Consider the following 24668-nt stretch of genomic DNA (forward strand, 5'->3'; position numbering starts at 1 on the left):
CATTTCAGTAGGGGCTACTGGTGTTCCTCTGTATAATTTACATATCACTTTGTCAAATTTGGAAGGCACTTTGAGATCTTCATGTTTCTCCTGTTTCCCATCTGACTGATTCTGTCTTAGAAGACAACACATGTATTCCTTACCCCTTTTCTCAAGATAAGGTAGCTTGTAAATATATACCACTCTTCTCCTTTTTGAACATTTATTCACTGCATATGTTCTTTTCACTGATGTGAAAGAATGAGAGAGAAATTTCCTCCCCCATTTATCAACCACTCTCTGTTATAAGATCATTCCCTAAGATGGGAAACAAATGTTACAGCCCAGGCATAGTTCTCAGACAAAGAAAACCCTGAACATATCTCTGTCATGGATTTAAAACAGCCTTGTGCCATTGTTGCTTATTTCACTAATTCTGTCTTTCCCTTGTTAGAAGAAAAGGATTTCAGGGAGATGTTTTGCAAAAGTCTAATCCATAATCAAACTTCTACTCTGAGCAGGTTTAGTGACATGGTGCTTAAGTCTGTTAGAGAATGTATTTGTGTATTAAAGGGCAGCTATTTATAAGTAAAGCTATTGAAGAGGGAATTGTATTTACAGAGACAGAAGCTGAAATAGGACCTTGGTTCTGATCAGTACCACCTGAAACAAGATTATTAGAACCAGCTTCTGATACCCTCACACTGAGTAGCACCTTCCTCTGTGAATGGCAAAATTGAAACCAAGGGGGCTAATGCAAACTCAGGTGCTACTTAAGGTGAGTAAAGAGCATCAGCATCTGGTCCTTAGTGATTAGATTTTTCAGATTTAAATTGAAAAAAAATACTGGATCAGATCCCCAGCAGGTGTAAATTAGAGCAGTTCTACTGACACCAATGAGCCAGGTGCTTAGCTGGTGTAAATTAGTGTCACTAGTTTGAGGTGTAGAGCCACTGAATTCAGTGGAGCAACATCAGTTGACACCAGCTGGGGATCTGGGCCACTGTGTGCATGTTTTTGAAGGGTTTCAGGGTTAGGACTCTGGAAGAGTGAAGTCTATGGAAGATGGTATTTCTTCCATTCAGAAGCTTGACAATGAGGTCAGCAAATGGACTGATCCCCTTTGCTCTATAGAAATGTTCTGGCAAGGTCCATGTAGAAACACCTTCCAGCTCTGCAACAGGCAGTTTGTGAGAACATAAGAATGGCCATATTGGGTCCATCTAGCCCAGTATCCTGTCTTCCGACAGTGGCCAATGCCAGGTGCTTCAAAGGGAACGAACAGAACAGGTGATCATCAAGTGATCCATCCATCCATCAAATGCCCATCCCCAGCTTCTGGCAAACAGAGGCTAGGGACACTCCAGAGCATGGTTTTGCATCTCTAACCATCCTGGCTAATAGCCATTGATGGACCTATACTCTATGAACTTATCTAGTTTTTTTTTTAACTCTGTTATAGTCTTGGCCTTTACAACATCCTCTGGCAAAGAGTTCCACAGGTTGACTGAGAATTGTGTGAAGAAATGCTTCCTTTTTTTTGTGTTAAACCTGCTGCCTATTAATTTAATTTGGTGACCCCTAATTCTTGTGTTATGAGAAGGAGGAAATAACACTTCCTTATTTACTTTCTCCACACCAGTCATGATTTTATAGACCTCTATCATATCCCCCCTTAGTCATCTCTTTTCCAAGCAGAAAAGTCCAAGTCTTATTAATCTCTCCTCATATGGAAGCTGTTCCATACCACTAATCATTTCTGATGCCCTTTTCTGTACCTTTTCTAATTCCAATATATCTTTTTTGAGATGGGGCAACCAGATTTGCATGAAGTATTCAAGATGTGGGCATTATGGATTTATAAAGAGGCAATATGATATTTTCTGTTTCATTATCTAGCCCTTTCCTAATGATTCCCAACCTTCTGGTAGCTTTTTGGACTGATGCTGCACATTGAGTGGATGTTTTCAGAGAACTATCCACAATGACTCCAAGATCTCTTGCTGGGGTGGTAACAGCTAATATTGACCCCATTATTTTATATGTATATTTGGGATTATGTCTTCCAATGTGCATTATTTTGCATTTATCTACATTGAATTTCATCTGCCATTTTGTTGCCCAGTCACCCAGTTTTGTGAGATCCATTTGTAATTCTTCACTGTGTGCTTTGAACTTAACTATCTTGAGTAGTTTTGTATCATCTGCAGCTTTTGCCACCTCACTGTTTACCCCTTTTTCCAGATCATGTATGAATCTGTTGAGAAGTACTGGTTCCTGTACAGACCCTTGAGGGACACCACTATTTACCTCTCTCCATTCTGAAAACTGACCATTTATTCCTACCCTTTGTTTCCTATCTTTTAACCAGTTACTGATCCAGCAGAGGACCTTCCCTCCCATCCCATGACCTCTTACTTTGCTTAAGAGCCTTTGGTGTGAGGTATCTTGTCAGAGCCTTTCTGAAAATCTAAGTACACTATATCCACTGAATCACCCTTGTCCATATGCTTGTTGACCTTCTCAAAGAATTCTAGTAGATTGGTGAGCTTGAAACTTGCCCACAGAACCAATGAGCTACTGAGGACCCCACCAAAGTAATCATTTTCTGGGGTATAAAACTGAAACATTTTTTGCATCCCATGACAACAGCACAGGGACATCAATTCCAAAACAATATAAAAGCACCCCCAGATTAGACCATTACAATGTGCTCTACATGGGACTACATCTTAATTCTATCCAGAAGCATGTAAAATGCAGCAGCATGTTTGTTAAGGAATCTACCCGGCTGTGAGCCCATGACACTAGTGCTATTTGCTCTGGCTGCCTGTTAGGTTCCAGGTAGAATTAATAAGGTGTTGATTTTGACCTATGAATCTCTAAAAGGCCTGGGAACTATTAAGCCGAGAGACTGCCTTTCTCTCCATTTCATCCTGCCACAGTTGTGGTGCAGAAACACCTGATCTGAGCCCCACTGATAGAAGAGAGAAGAGGGCGGCTGGCAGGACATTCTCTGTGCAGGCCCCTCATCTTTGGAAGTTACTCCTCCCCTCCCCTCGGTCTGTAATAACCTGAGTTCATTGACCTTTCGGGAATACTGCGTAACTCATTTGTTTCCTTAGCTGTGAGGGAACAGAAAGACTCTTGTGGGAGATTTTGATGCCAGACCATTGTTAGTTGCTGTGAATTGTTGTCTAATGGATGAAGGGATTTAGTGGAGTTGTCTGTTACGTAATTAGCTGTTTCATACACCATCGGGAAAGCCTAGAGCAAGAGACAGAAACTCCTTTCAGGGCACAAATCAAAATAAAGAAATGCTAAGGGGCAGATCCTGAGCCAGCGTTAGACAGTGCAGCACCCTGTGGAATGATGCCCATTTTCCCCACCTAATGAGCGAGGCATTCATTTCAGACATTGCCAGTGGGGAGGACCCTTTGTTCAGGATGGTCTGAGTAAAACTCAGCAGCAGAAGTCCGTCTGAACTCCAAAAAACATAAACAGCAGATGAAACAGGTTACATTTAGTGAGTGTCTTTATGTAACTCAACAAAGGGGGAAAAAACAACACACACACAAAACAATCAATGAGAAGCAAGTTCCAGCATTGTAAAGTCAAAGATTAAATAAAGAGAAAATGTCAAGGGCACGCTGCCATGCATACATGAGACCTGTGTAAAAAATGTGCAGTGCACGTCTGCAGGGATGTAAATGCTGTGGGATGTGCAGGAGTCTGAGACCTGGCACAGGAGATGTCTGCTCAGCTTTGTCTTCAGAACTGTATTTTTAGACCATTCTTTTATGTAATTTTGGCCATTTTTAATTAGAAGGCCTGATGCAAACCAGCATTTGCCTTGCAGAAAACTCCTTCACAAGTCAAAGTACAAGGAAAGGGAACACTGAAGCAGCAGTGAAGACTTTGTGAAACACAGGGCTTAGCCTCCACTGGTCTCAGCCAGGTATGATGCAGCTGCTTTGGAGAAGGTCAGAGTACGTGAACATTGGTATGGTATGAAGTCAAAGGCCCACTCACCCATGTTCAGACAGCTAGCACAAGGCATTTAAGGCTGGTCTAGGATTCAAGGGCATTTCAAAGTATATACATCAGCAACATGTCCCACAGCTCCCTGTTTCCTAGGTTTGTTCAAAAGATGTTGATCATTTATTTGAGACTTGAATGGTGTGTAGACCGGGTGTCAGCTTTCTGCATTGGGGTGAATTTCACCCAAGGAGAGAGCTTCCATGATCTGTCACAAAGTGAAAGTTTGGTTTCATCCGCTTTTGCTGTGTCTTCTAAAGATGAGACTCTTAAACATGTGTCACCTACATTAATTCTTCCTTGCATGCCAATACCCTTGTGCGTGCATGCGCGCACACACAAACACACGCACACACAGAGGTCTGTTTAGAACCCACCAGCCAGGAATTTGCTCATCCTCACTTTCCCACTCCATGCTGTTGGGGAACTCCTGGCTTGGTAACCATAGGTGGGCTTAGAAGCCTGGCATGGGATTTACAATATTCCCACCTAGAATTACAAACTAAGAGATTAAGGATTAAAGCCTACTTATTGTATTTATGTAAGTAAGGTTTTCATTCACATCAGTGGGGACTACTGATTGGAGAAATTCCTCCGTGTGTAGTTGGACTTAAGTTGTGCTTAGCGCTCATACTAGCCCTCTGCGTGAGGGTGAATTTCACCTCAAGAGAGTAGGGTGAGCAAGGTCTGAATAATAAGCAGTGCTCTCATTAGCAGGCATACAAAGTGCTTAGATGCCATGGTAATATGTACTTTAGAAAAACCAAAAATACACAGATCTGATACACAGAATCTGACCCCAATCTTTTAGTGATACAGGCAGCCAATCTGTTCTCAGTGTAGTAACTATGGAGAGCTAGAAAACAACCAAATATTGCTGCATGTTGGCTTAAAAATATATTCTTAGGAATGACCTAATTACATAAACCTCTCAAAGCAGGTAAGTCACCTAGGCAAACAACAAAGGTGGTTTATTTTTAGCCACCCATAATTTAGATCACAGTGCTATTTTTACCAACATGCTGCAAGCAATTTGGAACTCAGAACCGGGAAAACTAAACTATAATTATTTTACTCAGTAAAACATAAATGCAGGTTTGGTTTGGTGTCTCCCCCCTCCTCCCTCCTTATTCTGCACGCTGGTGCGTGGAAAATGCATCTAGGTTTTGCAAGGAGACTATCTGGGGTTCATCTTTTTTAAGTCAAATCTACCTCTTGGATGAAGAAAGAATGAAAGAGAGAATCTCCACCTGCAGTTTCTTAGCATCCGATGTCAGTAGCATGCATAGTCGTGGATCCTACATACTTGCCAAATGCACTATTAAAAAATAGATCAAATGCTTTGCTGGCATAAAAGGACATGGCTCCTTCGATGTCAGTGGAGCTATCCAATTATACCAGCTGAGATTCTGGTCTAGTAATTCCTAGTGCTCCTTTCTCTCAAACATCATAGTAAAAATATCTATGCTCCTTTTCCCTGAAATCCTCCTCCCTTTTTATTGTGTCTGATGTCTGGGTAGCTGACGTGAGCTGTTTATGCCAGACAGCTCTGGGGCAGATTTCATTCAGGTATCTGTTGATTTTAGTAGAGGCTTTGCAAGCACAGAATAGGCGGATAACACACAATGGCATGAGTCACGTTGTGGGCCCTTTCTAAAAGCGAAAAAGAAGAGGAAAAAAGGAAAAAAATACTATTGAATGAATGACTCAGGAAATTGGTTTTGAGATATGGAATGTTTCATGCAAGGTCTCTAGATCACGCATGACCTAGACTTATAGTAAACAAATGTGTCTCCTTTGGTCTAGGAATTTATGCCATGTTTGTCAAGATGGTTTCTGAAATCCTTACAAAAATTATCATAAAGTCAACAAAGAGTCTAAGCAGCACTGATCTTCGTTTTCCTGGGCCCATCTCTCGAATATGTCGATATCAGGGCTTTTCCTCTGTATTATCTAGTTACTCTTCACACAGGGGGTGAAGATGGTTACCGTGAGACAACTATGGAAGTCGAATGTTTGAGGATTGTTCAGTGATCCATGTGAAATGAGTGGATGGGGTCAGTCCGGTTTCTAGAGGGTATGTGTCCACATCACAAAAACTACTACACAGTCTCATTACAGAAGCCAAGGATTCAAAGGGCATTCTGACTCCTACAGGTGGGCATGGCTGATGGACATTGGCACCAGGCTTGTACCTGTTATGTGAATAGATGACTCCAGGGCCAGCAAGCTTATGCTTTTCATTGTAAAACCATTGTTTAAATAGCCAATGTAGAGCAGAGTTTAGACCAGATATGGTCAAAACACCAGCAGTCTTCTGTTCCATAAGATCTCAGACAATTCCTCTGACATGGGATTACTTGTGGCCTGGAAGACTGAGTTTGTATTGAAATCCATCCTATCACTCTGTAGGCAATGATGCCTAGCTGCTGTAATATCCCAGTGCTAAGGAGAATGGCTGGCATTTATTTGTTTTAATGAGAGGGAACTTTCATACGTGGACAAAACGTAGAAAAAATGTCATATCAAATTTAAGTTCACTTGCCTTTTATGTAGATTTCAGGTTTCCTGCTGCTGTCCTCTTTGCTAACAAGTGAAGCTCTGGCACATAAGAGCTTTAGCTAAGGTTAGTGGCTAGTGATTTGGGGTGTTTTGATTTTTGATTCCTCAAATAGAGAGACTTTAAAGGGGACTGATTTTTAAGAAGTGCTGAGCCGATCCCTTCTGAAAATCAGGTCCCTTTTAGTTATCTCAAATTAGATGCCCAAACACTGAGGTACCCCAAAATCATACTCATTTGGGAAAGTCTTGTCCCTTGTCTTCACATCCTGACCTTTATCCCTCACATACCATCTTCTCCTTTTTTTGCATCTGACCCAAACCCACTGAAGTCAATGGAGAGACTCATTGGTTTGAACAGGATTTGGAGCAAGTCCTTAAGCCCTGCAGTGAAATTTATAGGGTAGAATTTGTGACATCAGAGTTACTGCCACAACAAGAAGCTGACATCACAAAAGCAGAACTTTTTCTGCAGCGTCCTCCACATGAGGCAACAACAGGGAAGTGAGAACTGAGTGGGGTGAGTCAGGCATTGATTTTCAGAAGCAACAGGAGGATTTACACAATTACTGGCCGAGATCAAATGGCTATTTTTGGCAAATGGGCTTTAATACTAGTTTTCCCTCCAGAAGTCTTTTTATGCTATCTAGGGGAAGGCCTCAGAGTACGTAATTTAAAACACAACCACCTGACCTTGGGATTTTGATCAAAATTACATAATTAAAGGAGGTGTTTGGGGAGTTAATATTACAATTTAGCTAAGGTCTGGCTGATTGTTTTAGTTGCCTTTGATCATTGCTAGGAGTGGAGGGTTGTTCTAATCATCACACACGTACAGTATCAATCATCAGTAAGGCCTATCTGTCTCATCTGTGTATGAAGAAGGCCCACTTTTGATAAACTGTGAAAAGAAAGATGAACTGTTCTAATGAAAACATTCCCCCTTCCCGAGTTCCTCTGTAGCCAATATTCAACTGGTTTGACCCTTTCCCCTCTTGAGATGGGCTGTAATGATTTCTGCAGATTGGGTTGTTCCATGGACAGTAGGAAGACATAGGCTAGTTTCTCTGTTTGGCCGAGTTTACATGTACTGAAGCAGAGAGGGAGCCATTAAAGAAGCAAATATGACTACTTTCAGTGCAGACTACTCTACCATATGTCAGCTGGCAATAGTCCTCAAATATTTGTTCATCAGCTGAGCACAGCTGGAGGCAGAGAACTCTGGCCCCTCTCCTCCCCCCTTTTCAACCCCAAACAGGCACCCTGAAACAGTCTTTCAGCTACAAAGGCTGCCACCCTGGGAAATGGCTACCCTCATCTGAGGGATATTGTCTCCCATCAAGGATGTTCCACTAGCACAGAGAGACTTTCCACTCAATTCATCTTACTGACTAGTAGCAAAAAGGGGGAGCATAGGGAAGAGGGCCGCCTCCTTGCATCATAGCAACAGTCCCTGCCCTGAAGAGCTTGCAATCAAAATAAACGAGAGACAGAAAAGGTGAGTGGGAAAACTGAGGCACAGAAAAGTGGAGTGATTTGCCCAAGGTCACATGCTGGTCAGAGGCAGAGCCAGAGATAGAACCAAAGTCTGACTCCCAAGTTCAGGGGCCTATCCACTAGACCAGTGTTTCTCAATTATATTTCGCCGTGTCACCCTTGTGTGGCCATGCGATACACTCCACCGACAAGTCCAGGAAATCTTCCCCTTTTCGGCAGCGCGGTGTAGGCTGGTTTCGGCGGCGCGCTCTGTAAGCAGTTTTCAGCGGCGCGATCAGCTGTTTGGCGGCGCGTTCACATGAGTTCGGCGGCACCATCTGCTGTTCCGCAGCGTGCTCACAGCTGTTCGGCGGCATGCGATTTGTGTTGATTTTGGCAGCGCGGTTCCGCTTTTTCGCGGAACCCTTCAACTCAGCCCGCGGAACCCTGGGGTTCCACGAAACACTATTTGAGAAACACTGCACTAGACCAATATTTCTCAAAGACTGGTCCATGGACCGGCATTGGTCCCTGAGATCTCCCTGACACAGTTTAAGTGGGCAGCAAGCTGGTCCATGGTATCAAAAAGGTTGACAAACACTGCATTAGATCACACTGTCTCCCAAATTAATTTCTTGGCCTTGAAATATTTTTCAGGCAGATGGCAGATTCAGACTTCTATTTGACTTAGCATGACAATGTTACCAGAATATTCACGGAGCTCCTCAGTCACATAGCATGGGTACCTGGACTCCAACCACACTGCATGGCACATTTTGTGTTGGTTTGCTGGGCTCTGAACTGCAGTGATCAAACTTCCCTCTCCTTCATCCCTCATAAGATGATGTGTGTCTATTTTAATCAGGGAAAACTCAATCCAGTAGCCGTGGAAACATGCAGGAATGAAATGCAGAGTTCCCAACCAACCCCCCTGGGTTTCATCATGGTCCATTTGAGGAGTTTCTTGAAAATACAGCTGTTACATGAATGGAGGTAGTGAGATATCTGGGTCTAAGCCAAGCACTGGCTTCTCTTGCTCTGTTTTGCTTCAGTCAAGCAAGAATGCCTCCCTCCCCCTTATATAGGAAATAACCCAGCTACCAGGATTTTGACAGCTACAGTAAGAAGTTCTTTGTCAGATGCAGGTTTATGAAGTTTCTCCATTGTTTGGGTATGTGCCAGCCCTGACACATACATGTGTTGGTGGCGGTGTGTTCAGAACCCCAGCCCACAATATGCCTGCCACTGTCCTAGGATAATAATGGTCCTGACAGAGAGGCCAGATCTGGTGTCCTTTACTCAGGCAAAATTCCTCAGGCTAGATCTACACTGCAATAGAATACCCAGGGGCTGGCCCAGGTCAGAGTAGATGTTCAGAGACGCTGTGAGGGGGACAGGTGCCAGAGCCCGGGCTCCAGCCCAAGCCCGAATGTCTACACTGCAATTTTAAACCCCCGCAGCCTGATCCCGAACTAGCTGACATGGGCCAGCCACAGGTGTTTTGTTACAGTCTAGACGTACCCTCAGTGACATTAAATGGCATTTAATTGAGGGATTGAGTCCAGAGCTCATGCAAACATCAGGGAGAGAAAGAGTTTGGAGTCATCCGGGGACTTTCTCCAGGCGAAGAGCTTTACCCAGAGGATGTCATGTGAGACAAGAAGGGCTCCCTCTGAAGCGGTATGAAGAGGCCCAAATCTTCAGCTGTTTTTCTGAGGGAGAGGCCTCGGCAGCAAAATGTCTCCATTTATGGTACATGTGGCAACAGGAGTTGGGAGATTATGTGCTTCAGTAATTAGAGTTGGGTGTTTAGAACCCAGAGTAAATAACCAAGTTTTTTGTGGTTTTGTAAAAGGCTTAATATTTTATATCCATAAAGTACCGTTATAAAGTACTATCTCAAAGCATTTTTACAAACTGCTTGTGTTGTTCAGATGGTGAAGCTGAACTCAGCAACCTCTGCCTGGGGCTAGGATGCAGCAGCCATTCTGCACTGGCTACATTATACAGCAGCAATGAAGAAGAGACAAGAAGAATAATGGGGCTATTTTTATAATGGCAGCTCCCACAATGCACCAGAACCTGTCCACAGACACAGTCTCTGCCCCAAAGATCTCATAATACTATGCCACTTGGGTAGCTGTCCCCATCATGAGTGATCTGTAATGCACAGTCAAAGCAAACAGGTCATAAACCAGCCTACAGTCTGACATTTGTTCACACAGGCTCAGATTTTCAACAGAGCCTAAGGGAGTTAAGAGCTTAAATACCACTGAAATTTGTAATCCCAGCATTATCTGTTCAAAGGATCATGAATAATGAATGCTTTGGCAAAAATCAACAGTTGTTTGTGAACGGAACAAAGGGCTAAATTAATCATCTAAATTATTTGCAGAGAGTAATTTGACCGACTATACTCTGCACAAAAACATTGGATTGGAAAGCACTGTGCAAACTAGATCTATGTATCTAGGTATTTATAAAGTCTTTGGTCACAGTGGCATCTGGGCACTAAAACAATGCAATTAGCAAGCTGGGTAGTCAGATGGCAATCCTTATCCTCTCTGTGCATGTAAGCAGATATCTCCATATTCAGAAATCCCATATATATCACTAGTTGTTTGCAGTGTGGTTGTAGCCATGTTGGTTGCAGGATACAAGAGAGACAAAGTAGGGGAAGTATTCCACCGGTCAGATTGGCAGAGCCCTGGGATTTTTTTTGCCTTCCTCTGCAGTGTAGGGCATGGGTCACTTGCTGGTTTGAACTAGAATAAATGATGGATTCTCTGTAACGTGAAGTTTTTAAATCAAGATTTGAGGATATCAGTAACTCAGCCAGATGTTATGGGCCTATTACAGGAGTGGGTGAGTAAGTTTCTGTGGCCTGCGATGTGCAGGAGGTCAGAATAGATGATCATGATAGCCATAGACTCATAGACTTTAAGGCCAGATGAGACTGATTATTATAGGTATTTTCTCTCATTGGGCGGAAATGGCAAGGACCAAACCTTTGTTGCCTGATAGGAATGAAGACCTACATTTTCAAACGTGACCAGTGAATTGAGTGCCTCAGTTTTTCACTGCCCAACTTAAGACATTTTAAAAGGGGCTGTTTTTTCAGAAAGCAGCTGCTCAACACTTCCTAGAAATCAACCCCATTTAGTGTGTCTCAAAAGCTACGCCCCCCAAAATCATTGAGTCTCTTTTGAAAACATAGACCGGAGACTGGGTGAATCTATCTAATCTCTCTCGGTTCTTATAATGGGAATGATGACTCTGTTGAACCTGATGCTCCTTGTGGAAATGGCTAAATGAGAGCTCTGCCAGGAAGGGACGTGTTCAGCTCCTCTCCCCCTCTGGCCTAGCCTCTGGCAGGATCATGCAGTTCTATTTCTTCGTCATCGTATTGTCCATCTTGTCTCATTTGCGTGATGGATGAGAATGAAAAGACCTCAACTCAATTCCAAGCCCTCAATAAAAATATTATTAACATCATTCACCTCCCACAGCACAGCTCCAGCTGCTCCTCTCTACTAGGCACTCACATGAATAATAAGATGCACAGCCACACTAGCTAGAATTAATATTTATAAGGGATATTAACCCTACTGCTTCAGGGCACAAGCCACTGCCAACTGCCTGAGGTTAGAAAGAAGGTTCCCTTATGAGCAGGTTACTCCATAATTATCCAGTATCGGGGTGTCTTGCAATGTGCTCTGAAGCATCTGGTTTACCCCATCCCCCTCTGTTGCCTTTCCCCTTCCATCCCTCTTGTATTCTTTCCAATCAATTTTCACCCCTCTGGGCGGCAGACCCTTGTCTAGACCTTTCTTCCCTTTCTCAACCTGACTTCCCTGCTCAGCATCATGCCCGCTCTCTCCCTCCTCCTGTTCCTTCCCCAGTCACTTTTTGTCCTCCTCTGCCACCCTTTCCCATAGGCAGTGTTGTTGTAGCTGTGTCAGTCCCAGGATACTAGAGAGACAAGGTGGGTGAGGTAATATCTTTTACTGGACCAGACCTGAGGATGGGCTCTGTGGAAGCTTGAAAACACATCTCTCTGACCAACAGAAGCTGGTCCAATAAAAGATATTACCTCACTGTCTTGTCACCCTTTCCCATGAAACTCCCTCCCTCCCCTCCCCCCACCCCGGCCTTACTCTTGTCCTTTTGCCCCGACCTGACATCCTCCACCCAGTCCCTTCTCTCTCTCGCTGCCTGTCTTCATTCCTTTTCCCCTGGATTCCATTTCTCCCTTCATCAAACTGGAATCTGCTTTTTGAATGCCAGGAACAGCGGGATTATGGAACTCATGCCCTGGTTCCATAATGGGGATTGCACATGTAATCAGAACTAAACTTCATGGAGTTGTGCCCTGGCCAATCACATTTTGGGCACCTCCCTTTTATGCCCACACAACATGATCATTCGCTGCACATAAAGTACGGTGGCAGTAGCCATGAGTAGCAGATTATGCCCCATCCATCCCTAAAAATGTGTAAGTTGGCAGATGCACTAATACCCCTCTCTCATCACATTGTAACTCAACAAGTATCTTGAATACCACAGTAGTAACCCCTCCCCCCCATCCTCTACTTGTCATACTCCTCCTTAAAATTCTAGTTTTCCTGGCCTTCCTCCGTGTGTTCAGATCTTCTCCCATAGCAACAGCTGTTTTAAAGAATTTAGTCACCACCTTGACCCCTGAACTGAAAAGATGAATCACCTTACAGTCCTGCCACACCACTTTTTCTTCTTTTTCTGCCCACTACCTCCAAAAATCCTCTGACACCTCTCTTCTATAGAAGTTAGTTCTGGTCCCTGTCAGAGACAGACTGGAGACTAGACGAGATGTTTCACTGAGCTGATCCAGGCTGGATCCCTTCACTATTTTAAACAAATCAACCCTATTTTAGAAGAGACGAATCAGGCTGCAATATTTCAATCTGGATCCAGATCTGGATTTTGAGTTCAAGGATCCATTATAGAGCCTGGGACCAGCTGCAAATTCACATCCAGGTTCTGATTCTGCAACATACCTCCACCTCCCAAAAAATTCCGAGTTGTTGGGATTGAGGGTTTTGACAGCAGCCTATTGCTATTTTTTAGCTGTGTGAAGCGTGAAGAGGGTCTTCTCCCTTAGTTGCACAGTTAGTTCAGAGGTGCTTATATACAATGGTTCATGGATAGGAAATGGGAGGGAGAGAGAATGGATGGAAAAGGATCTATTGGCCAATGCTCCTACTTAACAGTTTTGTGATGCTAGAGTGGTCTAATGCAGAAGACAGAGGACACAATACTCCTCCTTCCCTGGTGCACTGTAGGAGGCATAGAGAGATCTGTGTGATCTGCTGAGAAATATTATGGACAGAAGTTACATAACAGCACTTCATTTGGGCATGTATAGGCCAGAGGTCCTGAGACTAGGCTGCCTCTCAAGACGCGACGTTCCCATTTCAAGGCAGGGGACATGATAATGAATATTAAACAAAGAAAATATGTCCATGTCCAGTGCATCTGAACATATACAATATTTCTAAAACCACTCGAGCCTGTGGCTTCTGTCAGATTGGCTTCTATCTGCTCCTATCTTATCTGTTTTCTTTCTCCTTAATCTTTCCCTTACCACAAACAGGAGAATGTAAAAAGCAGACAGTGGGCTCAGGTCATTTGTTGGCCCATGTATTTTAACTACCTTGTTTTTGCTTTTTTTTCCTTCCCCCACACCTTCCCATAATGATGATTAGATGTAGCCGCAAAATGAAATAACTGTTGGTCCAAGTGGAAGCCTTCTGTAGATCATAATTTGTGACATGCAATCAGGTCTTGTATAAAGCCTGGTAAAATATATAATCATATACCACAGTGATGAGTGCTCTGAAATGACCCCATCCAAAGTCCTTTAAGGTCAATGAAAATCTTTTCATTAGTATCAAGGGGCTTTGGATCAGGCCATAAATGACAAAACCTAGCAAAGTTTGTAGATTGCTAGGTTCTATCTATGGAGTTTATGATGGATAGATGGATGTGGAGAAATTGGAGAGAGTCCAGAGGAGGGCAACAAAAATGATTAGGGGGCTGGAGCACATGACTTATGAGGAGAGGCTGAGGGAACTAGGCTTGTTTAGTCTGCAGAAGAGAAGAATGAGGGAGGATTTGATAGCAGCCTTTAACTACTTGAAAGGGAGTTCCAGGGAGGATGAAGCTAGGCTGTTCCCAGTGGTGGCAGATGACAGAACAAGGAGCAACGGTCTCAAGTTGCAGTGGGGGAGGCCTAGGTTGAATATTAGGAAAAACTTTTTCCCTAGGAGGGTAGTGAAGTACTGGGAATGGGTTACCTAGGGAGGTAGTGTAATCTCCATTCTTAGAGATTTTTAAGGTGCAGCTTGACAAAGGCCTGGCTGGGATGGTTTGGTTGGGGTTGGACCTGCTTTGAGCAGGGCGTTGGACTAGATGACCTCCTGAGGTCCCTTCCCACCCTAATATTTTATGATTCTATGGTAATATGTAGAACCACCATCTAAATCTGGCCACTATCTCAACTGACTGAACCAGGATTAAAGGTTAGTGGAGGAAGTTAGGAGCAGGAATGACAATAAAGGATTTTATATCACAACACTGCCCATCTGCTTCTGCTGAGCAAAAGTTCCAGAAATCCTTCACTATGAACTTCCACTGCCCTGCAATAACTTATAATTTAGTTCTACAGGTAGATTGAGAACACATATGTAATTGACATACATAAGCTAATGATGCTTCTCTGCAGCAAGCACTCCTGATTCATTTAAACATGATCCCTGAAATCTCAGAAGGTGTTAGTTTGAAATTCTCCCTTGATTAGTTCTCTGTATCTTTACCCAACCCCAGCAGCAAGTAATGCCATGCCGGGGTTTATTTGTGTGACTCAACATGAATGAACTTGGTACCCAAGAGTACGTGTGTGATCTGTACTCAATTCATATAACTGGTATCCAAGGTTACCAGTTCTGACAACATCAGACTAAGGTTACCCGTGTGTCACAACCTGTTCATATTCACATCTGTGAGTGAGAACCTGACTTTCATTCATAAAAACATTTCTCCTTCTGAACAGAACCCTGTGTGCAGACACTATCCAGAGAATGAATTTCTCAGACAAAGGTGTTTTAACTTCTGATGTAGGATGTGTGCATAGTTTTGTCTTACACAAGGATTGCCAGCAACCAGCATGAATGCCTTACAACTATTCATGTGTGGTGCAGGCTGGAGTAGAGAGTGCAGACTGGCCCACACAATTTGCAACAGTGTTAAATGCTTTAGCGTGAATTACTAGGAAGAAACATAGGCACTCAGCACTAGAGCTGGGATGGTACCGTGAAAATATTTGCAATACCGTAGAACCTCAGGTTTATGAACACCAGTCTTAGGAACTGCCCGTTGTGCAAAACATTTTTCCTAATAGATTAAAAAAATTTTTTTTTAAAAGTCACATAATGAAAGTGATGTCAATGAAGAACAAATCAATGTCCCTTCACATTCTTCTGCCTTCAATGCACTGGAAATTGCTTTGCAGTGGTTAGAAGGACATGAAGAAAGTGATGCAGTGAAACAGACTGCAACTTCTGCACTGGACCTGCTGGAATTTTGAGATGTTCAGTTTGAGGAACTTTTTGATTTTGTGAACTCCTTACTCCGCAATTAGTTTGTCAAACAGAGGCTGTACTGTATTGGAAAATGTCTCTTTCCACATTGGGAACCTTTCAAAATTTTTCACAAAAAAAACAGAGAGGCCCACCCCACAATAGTTAATAGCCCAGTAATTAGGGCACTCAGCTGGGATATGAGAGAATCAAGTTCAAGTCCCTGCTGTGAACTGAAAAATTCCTGACCTGCTCTACTCAGCACTGCTTCTGTGTGGGTGTAGAGACACCTAAAGTATTAAAGACAAATGCTTTTCAGCACATAAACTACCAGGAGTGGCATGAACCTACAGTTCTGCGTGTGTGTATAGCAGGAGAGGTGTGGCTATGACTGTGAATAACCCACAATATTTACAAAAAGATTACCCTGACAAATTTTCAGTCCTGGCAATTAGTTCATGCACTGAAGGTTAGCTGCATAATGTAAACAGCTAGAAAAATTGACTTAATAAAATTAAAAGTTAGAAGTTTAGCATCCTTCTCAGAACTCAGGGGAGTCAAAAACACCAAAGCCCAGCCTTTGTGGAAAGACAACTGTGTGATTTTCCACTGTCATGTATAAAAACAAGCAAAGAAGGTATTAAGGGATCTTCTATCTTTGCAACAGTGACTGAAATCTATTAGGTGAGCCATTGAAGAATGGTTTTAACCAATCTAATGTCCACCCAATTTCTTCCATTCTCCAGGTAGATGGTATTGTCTCTTATCACCAAGGAAAAGCAACAGTCAGTGAAGCCCCAGAGATTTACACCCTCACTCCAGGGTTCGAAGCAGATGTGCATTGCCTTTACTGTAGGCTGTGGCCTCAATTCAGCAAAACTCATGCTTCAGGTCCAGTCCCTTCACTGGGACCTAAGCACATACTTAAGTGCTTTGCTGAGTGCCCTGAACAAGGCAGCAAGTGATTCCTGGGGGACGGCAGCAAGGTAGAGTCTGTGCTGAAATTACCTGTTGCAACTACAGTCCTATGCTCACTGACCCAGTTGTTGGTATGCCCAAATATGGGAGTTTGATGACTTGAATGGTCTCTGATATTTTCTCTCATGAGTCGTGTAAAAGTGGTTTGTTCATTTGATCCTTGCTTGTGATTTCTTGTTGATTTAGTGATATAACCAACCTTTAATAATAGATGTCCTTTGTGCTGTAACTCTGAGATCCTCTCCAAATTATGCCAGACTGGTTGCAGACTGTAGTGGGCAGTCTACTACTGAATGCCTTGAAGAGCTTTTAGATTTTGGGAGCAGCCTGGTGACTAGAACCGATCAGGAAATGGGCTTTTGTTTCATACAAAAAAAATTGACACTGTTTTTGTTTGCATTGAAATTTGACTTCAAAATCCTTCAGGTTTTTGTTGGACCCTGTAAACGTTCCCCAGCGTGGTGGCCCTCCCTCACTGTCAATCTCCAAGGGAGGCCACACCTCCCAACCCCTATGTCCTATGGGGAGTTCAAGCTAAAGAGAGAGAAGTTAGCAGTTCTAGGCCTCCTCAACCCAGCTGGGCAATCCCACTGTCCTAGGCCCCCAACACTCAGGCGGGGCAATCCAGCAGTTTGGGGCCTGGACCCTCAGTCGGGGCCAGGCAAGACAGGTAGGAGGCTTCTAGCTCTCTGCAGGGCGAGCACACCGTTCAAAGCCCAGGCCCTCAGGAGGGGTGGGCAGGCAAAGTGGAGCAGTCTCTCATCCTCGACAGAGCGAGCAAACAGTTCAAAGCCCAGGTCCTTAGGCAAGGTGGGGCAGGCAAAGGGGAAGCAGTCTTTAGCCCTTGGTAGGGTGAGCAAACCGTTCCCAACCCAGGCCCTTAGGCAGGGGGGGAAGGCAAAAGGGAGCAGTCTCTAGTCCTCGGTAGAGTGAGCAAACAGTTCATGGCCCAGGCTCTCAGATGGGTCAGGGCCCAGTGGAGTAAATGGGCAATAGCCCTAGGAAGGGCAAACAAATAGTCTAAAGCCCAGGCCCTAGGGACAAGGCCAGTAGTCGATAGCCCTTGGCAGGGCACACAAACAGCTTACAGCCCCGGCCCTCAGGCAGGGCGGGCAGGCAGGGCAACGAGTCTCTAGCACTATGTGGGCTGATCACCCCAAGATCGGGATAGGAAGTGGGGAGAGGGATGCAGGCCCACCCAACTCCACTGCGTCCCAGCCCAGGGCCCTGGCAGTGATGGTGTCTCCTGTCACTGAGTCAGCGGGGCTCCGGCCAAAACGCACTGACTCGGCTATCGGCCACAACACAGCCGGACGGGTGTCTGGCTTTCCTGGGCTACTTCCTTCCCCCCTTTCCCTGGAGTACCTTGTCCCCCGAGCCACCCTCCATCTCCTCAGGGAACTCTGCCAGGGGGAGGTTCCAGAACCCTTCGGCCTCTTCGATCAGCAGCAGGTCCAGCATCTCCTTGGGGTTGTCCGTGGATGGCAGCTCCTCCAGGTCGCAAGGGCCAGGTACCTCCTCGGGTTTGCAGGGGGTAGGCAGCTCAGGCAGGTCACAAGGCCAAGGGGTCGCCTCTGACTTGCAGGGCTCAGGTAGGTCCTCGGGGGCCCAGCCAGTTGTCAGTGCTGGCAGCCTCTTCTCAGGGCAGAGGGCAGTGGTCAGGCCCAGACCTAGGCCACAGCACCAAGGGAGAAACATCCTTTATACTTCCCCTTCCTGTACCGCCTCTCTGCTTCCACTCAGGTGGGGCTGGACTTCCGGGTTCCGCCCCCCCAGAGGGGGTTTGGTCCTCCCTCGCTGTCAATCTCCGAGGGAGGCCACTTCCCGGCCCCTACAGATCCCCCAAAATGAAAAATGTTGGCTGAAAACCAATGGCGGGGGGAGAAGAATTCTTTGGAATTTTTCAGTTGTCAGTTCCTAAAAACTGAGTTTTGTTTCATTTTCTGCAACTGCAAACCAAAATATTTTTGTTTTTCAACAACTCCACACACACACACACGTGTATCTGGTTTATGTATTGATGACATAATATCAAACTGGAAAATGAATGTATATGATGCTCTGTACCTCCTAATCATAATGTACCTAATATTGGTGATAGGATTTTTGTACTTGTTTGTACTATTTTTATTTATGCATTTTCTGTTGACCAATTAGAAGGGGTACAGTGAGCTAAGTGTGTATGCAATTTTGAGTTAGCGTGGAGCTTATTTGCATAGGAGGTTGTGAGGATTTCAACAGGTGATGACTTGATGCTACTGGGTCCATTAAAACATGTTTGGATGCTTCCAAATAAGGGTTGGGTAAGGTCTGAGCTTTGGGAATCCCATGGAACAGTTTTCTAGCCTGGGTGGTGTGCATTTATCGGATTACAGATCACTTTTATTCTCTTTCACTTTCCAGAACATTTTCCATCAAGAAAAGCTATGGAGCAAATAGTGAAAATGTATAGTGCGTTGACCTACGTATATCTCATTCCACAGAACATTTGACTATACAGTGCTTGTAAAGCACTCTGTGATCCCAGGATAAAGAATGCTGCGCAAAGCATTGTATAGTCTCAGTGGATGAAATTCACCTTTGTGCAGATAGTTAACATAATGCCTAGCTACCACTTAAGTTCCACTCAAATGCAAGGGATGAATTTCATCCTATGTTCTTTTTTTTATCAATGCAATTAGAAAGCAGATCCAAAGCAATGTCCTTTGGCACTCTTCTGGTACTGGAACTAAATCAACATCCGCCTCATTACCTCCCTAACATTCTGCATGTTACGCCACCCAGACTGCTTTGATTTCCCTTCTGTACAAAGAACAATAGATTCACCAAATATAAAAGTTTAAAAAGGAGACCTCTGAAGAATCCATCTCTGCATCAGGCCATGGGAAAACAAAGCAGCACAGGCTTAGGAGATATATGGCCATAATGAACTGATTAAGACAGTATAATTAAATTCAGTGCTACAGATGTCAGTGAGGGAAGCTGTAACAATAAAGTCAGGTCCAGGTGTGGATGAGCTCAGTCAATCAAACAATAAGCATAATAGCAATAATCTTAATACAAAGGAAGGGGGAAATAAAACAAAGAATTACTGTATACAAGAAAGGAAGCCAGCAGGATAGTTTCTGGACAGAAACCAGCATCTTATACTGTGTTGTGTTAGGAAATCAATAGCTCTGTTAAGCCTGGTTCTTTTACAATAATAATAAAATGGATCATTTCAAGTTCAAATGTCCATCATTTCAGGGTGGGTTTAAAATTCCCTTGCTAAAAATGAAATGATCTAAATGAAAATAGGCTGTTTAGTCTGTGAGGCGAAATAAGAGGCATCAAGCCAACTTTATCTCTGGTATAAACTCAGTGAAACTAGTTACATTATCATGCTCTTGCAACAATTCCAAGCCCGTCTCTATAATCTGTGTTATTTTCAGTTTTCCATTCTTCGGCTTCTACCCTAACACAACAACCACAATTCTATGACTTTCTGAACTCAGATTTGCTTAAGGTTGCATTAATCTCATTAAACACCACATCAAGCATTATTTAGCCCCAAAGGAAGTCATTCCACCTGATCGTTTTTTCTCTCTAGACTAAGTATCTCGGGGAAAATGGTGTGTTTATGTCATAAACAGTGGGGGCATGCAGTAAATCTTGTCATTGCTGAAAACTGCTACTTATTATTATTCAGGTTTTCCAGTTATTATTTTTACTCCCCCCTTGGTTAGCACTCTCTCTGAATCTCAGAATCACTGGGCTTAATCCTGAAGTCCTTAGTCCAAAATCTCATTGAAGGTGATGGGACTTGCCTGGTTATTGTCAGAGTAAAGAAAAATAAGGACATTGGGGCATGGACCTCCATTTTTGGTCCATTTCATTTGGCAATCCTTGGTCTTTTTCTTCATGCCTGTGCCACGGAATTTAAATCAATAGGGGCATTTCAGTTGACTTCCTTGTCCGCGGCCCATTGCCGGGGCTGCTGCTGCATTGATGTCATGGCAGATCTGGGAACTGGTGTGTTGTTAGCAGCTCTCTGTGCATTGCAGTGACACAGGGATAAATCTTGACCCTGGGTGTGTCCACAGTCCATGACAGTGAGGTAAAATGGGATCCTGAGGCGCTCACCCTCGGCAGATCCCATGTAGCTGATACTCTCTGCCTTCCCAAGGTGCATGCCAGCGTCAGGAGCAGTGTCTGTTGCTCCCTCATCTGGTTTCCCTTTGTGATTTGAGGAGATGCCGGGCCACCGTGGTGTTGATGCAGGTCTGTGGGGCTGGAGAGACTGGATGAGTTGAGTGGCTGGAAAAGAGTTATCTTGAAGAATGGAGCTGATGGTAAACAGCCCACAGGGGCAAAGACCCTTCCCCAACTCTCAGGGAAGTGAAGCGGGGAAAGAGAAATCCCCCAGCTTTCTGTGTCCATCACCAACTCTAATGTGGTCACCACCAAGGCCTTACAGTGTAGTGAGGGGAGTCCTGCTTTCATATGCTACCATACTCCAAATCAGATACCTTCAGTGTTCTTCTGGGTCCTGAGAGCGGTCCTCCTTCCGGGCTCTGCTACACTGGGAAGTGGGCCTGCCTCTCTAATATTTGAGGGCCCTCTTACGTTATACAGGAGCCAGGAAAAGTTATTTGCTAGGCTGACATGAGAACACCCTTTGTTCATTCTGCCTCTTCCATTGCTATCACTTGCAGCAGGTTTTCTTTTCAATGTGAAACCAAGATCAACCCATACAAGTTCCTGCCACTGATTTTGGGGGTTCTTTTGGGGGGAAGGGATCTTTTCTTCTTGTTGTTCATTTGTTTGTGATGTTGGTTAGTTGGGAAAATGGTTTTGCAATGTTCTGTTTGGCTGTTAGCTAACAGTTCTTCAGAAAAACTAACACTTGAAAGTGTTTGAAGAAATTCTCTCCTCCCAAATTATAATGTTCTGCATAAGTCAACTGTCCCAAAGAAAACCCCTTCATATGGAAATATCCTCAGAATCCCACTTGCAAAGTTTGTCCCAAGAAATTCCTCTGTGGACATCCCTCAGTTCAGCTGATCTGAGAATCCAGAACAAAAGAATTGACATAAAAGAACAGATCAATTGTCCAGCTGATCTGATATCCTATCTGCATCCTACTGTGGATATGTGAGATGAAATGCGAAGCCCTTCGTAATTCACCTAAATATGCAATGCCACACCACAAGGGGAAATGTCTTCCTCACCTTCCATGTGTGAGCAGCTCATGACCTGAAGCACAAGACAGATAGCCCTTGTGATTTCATCCTGTGCTTTGAAGATGTAAATGCTACCTAGTATTAGTGTTAATGTAACTGCAGATGCTATTCTTATTCATGCAGTAATGAGGGCAGAATCCATTGCTGGAGTTGCACCAAAGATTAATTTGATCCCCCACATCTAATCAGTCCTTCAATCTAAACTATGTCAGTAACATTCTGCAACACTGAACACTCTACAAGTGTATTATGTACTTCCAGAAAAAGTATTTCCTTTGAGTCTTCAAAAATCTGCTCTCTGTTACCATTGAATCTCCCCTTGTTCCTTGTTTTATGGGAAAGGGAAAATAGGAGTGCCCAGATGGTCCTATCTGTGCAGAGCTGTCTACCTTTGTCTCCTCTTCTCTCTTCCAAACTTTAATTGTCCTAGCCATTTTAATTTTTCCTTATATTGACCCCTTCTCCCACTCATACCTCCAAGCATTTTCATTGCTCTTTGGTAGACATTTCCTGTTTCTGCTTACTCTGTGTCCTTTTAGAGGAGCACTGACCAGTGCTGAGTGCAGTTCCTTCCATATGTGGACATATAATCACTTTACATATGAGATCCCATGAGGCCTCTCCTTAACGTATCATAATTTGCTGCCTTTACCGTTGCCTCATCCCACCACCACCACCTGTTTGTCTCACCCACCTGTTGTGGCTTGTCAGAACCTAGTTTGGGAGCTCATCAGGGCAAGGATTGTCTTTCTACTGCATAGCTGCGCAGTGCTTAACACAATGGAGTCCTTGTTCTTGTTTGGTGCCCCTAGACACTACTGCAACACAGTATAACTTTGCTATGAATCATATAAAAACCGGAAATATCAATAATGTTGGCATCAATATTTAGAACATGTTTATTATGTTCTAGCAACTTCTTAATACACCTTTTTCTTGGCTGATGCTGCGCATTGAGCAGACATCTCATTCACCTGGTCAACTCTTCCTTGTGCTAACTTGTATAGTTCACAATCAGTCTGTTTGGAAAGACTTAGGTGAACCCTTCCCAAGGTACAAGGAACAAACTCCTCATTGTGTGTTCTTGCACACCTTCCAAATCACACGCCAGGCTGAGACAATGGGATCCTCAGAGATGTCTTCTAGATCCTGGCTAGAAAACTCTCAGAGCTGCACTGCCAGGCTCAGTGGGAGAGAAGGAGCTATGGTGAAGTCAGAACAATGGGGACAAAGCAGAATACCAGATAAGTTGTGACAAATAAGGTTTCTCCCTTAGGTGGATGTGATGGGGCAGACAGAATCAGAGGGACTAGAGTTCCTATTGGAACTATTGATGGGAAAAGTCAATATAAGTGAGAAGATGAAAATCATTTAGGGCTAGATTGTGCCAGGATGCACAAGGTAGAGAAGAACACAGGAGCATCTCTCTTCTTGATCCCCTGAACAACAGCAGTCTCTCTGTTCCCTTCCTTCCACCTCCTGGGGCAAAAGACACCTCAAATGCTGCAGAGCTGTAACTGATTCAAACTTTATAAACATTTCTCTTGATGATGCCTGAGAAGGAATAAAATCCATCACGCTCTGCAGGGCTAACTGAAGCAAAAGCAGCCAAAACTTTTTTTTTCCTTCTTCTTGGTTGGCAGCTGTAACACACAGCTAGGAAACTGATCTGTGGAGTAAATAAAAGGGCCATTTTTACTTTTCAGAGTTAAACGCCACTTTAAAGAAGAGGAGGAAAGGCTGTGAAAGTGAGAAACTGAATTGGATGTGAATTATTTTTAAATTAAAATGTAGCTGATATTACTAGCTAATACTATTTCCTGCTGCTTTGATCAATGTCCCGATGAGGGACGTCAGAGCAGGGTAAATAGACTGCAAAATTCAAGACGTTCCCGTGACAGGAACAGTGTGGTCATTCCAACAACAAATGTCCTGATTATATTCACAAACTGGCTAATAAAGGGACAGGCCCAAAGAGGAAGCCTAGCCCACAATGCGGGGAATCGATGTGGTGAAAGCTGTCCTGGCTCATTCTGGAGGGTGTCAGTGGAATTCTGGCTTTCATTTCACATCAACATTGTCTCGTGAAATTTCAGAAGAAGACGGTAACATCCTTGATAGTAATGCATAGGCTCCTTCCCTAGGATCTTCTGCCAGCCTTGTCTAAAGTTGGCACAGATGGGGACCGGACAGTGACGTGCACACGGATCCCCTGTCAGGTCAATGTTGATGGAACTCTGACCCTATCTATCATGCAGAAGGGCTTGGAAGGAAGCTTGTTACACTTACATGGCACAGAAGGATTATCTCCTCCTTGACCTCCCACCCCTGTAATTGATGAATCTATCGGGTATTTTTATTCCCTGCTGACATTGCCCAGAGGTTCTTGTCAGATTTGTTGCTATTGACCAGGAGTCTGTAGGATGGATTCTCCATGCCCTGTCTACTTCTAAATGGCTCAAACAACGAGGCTCCCAGATCAGATAATGGAGCTTTCGGTGTTAGAGGCAGAGTAAGAGTGTGTGAATGCCTCCACTGCCCTGGCTGGGTTTGACGGTCAGCATGAATATGGGTATCAGTGCAAAGAGCAGCCAGATCTTCAACCCTTCATATAAAGAACAGCCTATTCTAGCTAATAATAAGGGGCATGAGCATGAGCAAAGGGAACAATCCAGGATTGAAATAGATGTTTACAAACACTACTTTTGCTGTATTCAACCCAGCTCTAGGATCTACCATTGCAAAGGGCAGCCAGCCAGCCCAGCTACAAAGGGAGGTTTGACCATACTCAAGCAACTAC

The sequence above is a fragment of the Emydura macquarii genome, unplaced genomic scaffold (assembly GCF_026122565.2).
Source record: "Emydura macquarii macquarii isolate MOO-44397 ecotype Brisbane River unplaced genomic scaffold, CSIRO-AGI_Emac_v2 contig_2676, whole genome shotgun sequence".
In the NCBI taxonomy this organism is placed as follows: Eukaryota; Metazoa; Chordata; order Testudines; family Chelidae; genus Emydura; species Emydura macquarii.